This window comes from Acyrthosiphon pisum, chromosome X, assembly GCF_005508785.2.
Source record: "Acyrthosiphon pisum isolate AL4f chromosome X, pea_aphid_22Mar2018_4r6ur, whole genome shotgun sequence".
Classification (NCBI taxonomy): Eukaryota; Metazoa; Arthropoda; class Insecta; order Hemiptera; family Aphididae; genus Acyrthosiphon; species Acyrthosiphon pisum.
In genome coordinates this window covers 48913163-48915589 of record NC_042493.1, presented here as the reverse complement: position 1 = coordinate 48915589, position 2427 = coordinate 48913163, and positions in this window count along the sequence as shown.

The window sequence follows — 2427 nt, the reverse complement described above, 5'->3', positions numbered from 1 at the left end:
ATTTATGAATATTAATATATAATAAAAATATTAAAAATAAATAAGAGTATAACAAAATAAAAATAATTAATAATAATAACCGTTGTTATTTAACATTTTGACTTATTTTATTTATATGATATGGTGAGACACTAATACGGGTCACGCTTAAATAACACATTCTTATCTATATCTTAGTGTTAAATAATCATATGACATATTTTAACAGTGATATTAAATACATTTATTTATAAGGAGATTATAAGTGAGCAATATAAATTAATTTTGTGATGTCGAAAAAAATTATAATCTCCATGCGCTATCAGTGGTGAAATATTTATAAAATTTTGCTGATAAAAAATTGATAATAAAAATACTGAAAACATGACTCACCGGTGAGACACGATAAAAATACGAAATGTATTGTGTGACACACATAAGGGTCACGGAAAAAAAACTGCAAATCAAGTGTGACCCATATATGTGTCACATGAACATTTTACCAAGTATGTAAAAATAGTCGTGGCAGTCAACCTGTTAATAATCATCGTCTTCGTCAGATGTATTTGATTCCCTTAATCCCTGAATCTTCATCATATTGTTTATGAAGTAAATCACGTAACTTTTCAGTGATAAGAAATTCTTCAAAACAGCTACTAAAATTAATGTACTCTTCTTTAAGTTTACTAACGTTATTATTGATGAATCTCCCATAAATATTATTAAATACTTCGAATGCATCTTTTGGAATTTTCTATCATCCTTTTTAGTTTCTTTCATTCTTTTTTGAGTCATTAATGAGAGATCTTTAAATAATCAAGTTTGTTGGATATTGTCAACACCGTCACCAAAAAATCTTCTTTTTATTTCTGAGATAGTAATATCTAACGTATTATAAAAGGTATTTATTTTAAAATGAACTAATGGGTCAGTTATCAGTTCATCCATAGCTTTTTCACCTGGTAATATCTTTTTCTTCCTTAAACGATTGTTTGGAAGAGGTGTAATATAAAATGACTCTGATATTAAGGTGATAAATTTGTCTGCTTCTGAGAGAATTTTGTTTAATCCCGTTTCACATCGAATTAGTACTAGTTATTCATATTTTTGTTTGATTAAATATGAGACAGCCAGTAAGTCAAAATCTTTTTTTTTGTAATAACTGGAGACTGGTTCAAGTATGCTTAAAATTTTTTGAAAGCAGAACGCACTGTATATCAATCTTATGGACTGTAAATACAATAAAAATCTATTAATTTCTGAAGCTGCTTTTTTGTCAGAACTTTCTTCTCTAATGTTTCCCAAGGTTTCTGTTATAGCTATGTATGTATTTAATACAACATCAAGAGCAGATTTATGCGACATCCATCTGGTTGTAGACACTCTTTTAAGTTTACGAACTGGTTTTCCAGGGTATAATTCTCTTTGTTTCTGTTCATACATAGCACTTCGAAACTTGCTACTTGATATGAAATCATATAGTCTTTCAATGTTACCAAAGAGATCAACTGCGTTCAAAGCTTCTGAAACAGCAACCACAACAACCAAATTCAAATGATGGCTACAACACCAAATATAAGTTGCCTGTGGATTTTCATATCTTATATATATTTGAAGGTTTATATTTGAAGGTAATATATATTCTCGTATTAGATGCTCCATCATAGGATTGGCCAATTAGATTTTCTGTCTAATTTAAACCATTTGAACTGCACACTTCTTTAAAAATTTGAAATAAATTATAGCCTGTGGTTTTTGGAGTATCTCTCAGTCCTATTAATCTTTCTTGAATATTACAACTATCATCATCAATGTATCTTACTATAAAAGAAACCTGTTCTCTGTGAGAGACGTCAAAAGTGGAATCTATTGCTATGCTAAAGAACCTTGTTTTTTTAATACTGTTAGTTACCTTATGTTTTATATAATATGATATTGAATCAATTAGATCATTTTGTCGACGCCACAAAATAAAAGAATACTGTGGCTTTTTATTCCTTTCCATTCAAGTTGACCCATGTAATTTGCCATTGTAGGTGAATGTTTTGACAGTAAAGAACATAAATCTTTAAAGTTTCCCCTTAAACTACAGTGCCAATTTTCTCTATGTCCTCTGAACGCTAAGTTATGTCAACCTATGTATAATGTTATGTCAATCAATTGTTTTACAATTTCTCTATTTGCATAAACATGTTCTTTTCTTTTTATTGTAAGACTAGGAATTAACGGTAATGAAAAATGTCTTAATTTTAATTTTAGTGAAGAGTAAATGTGTGACGAAGATGTTTCATGACTTATAATACTTTGTGTCAGGGCTTAAATTCTAAAATAAAATATCGTTTTTCCGTTTTTGGTTATTTAAACGTTATACAATTTTAGTGTTTAAGGGTCTAGGACATTTCGCCGCGACCGATTCGCCGCGAACCGTTTCGCAAACAAGCTAATTTC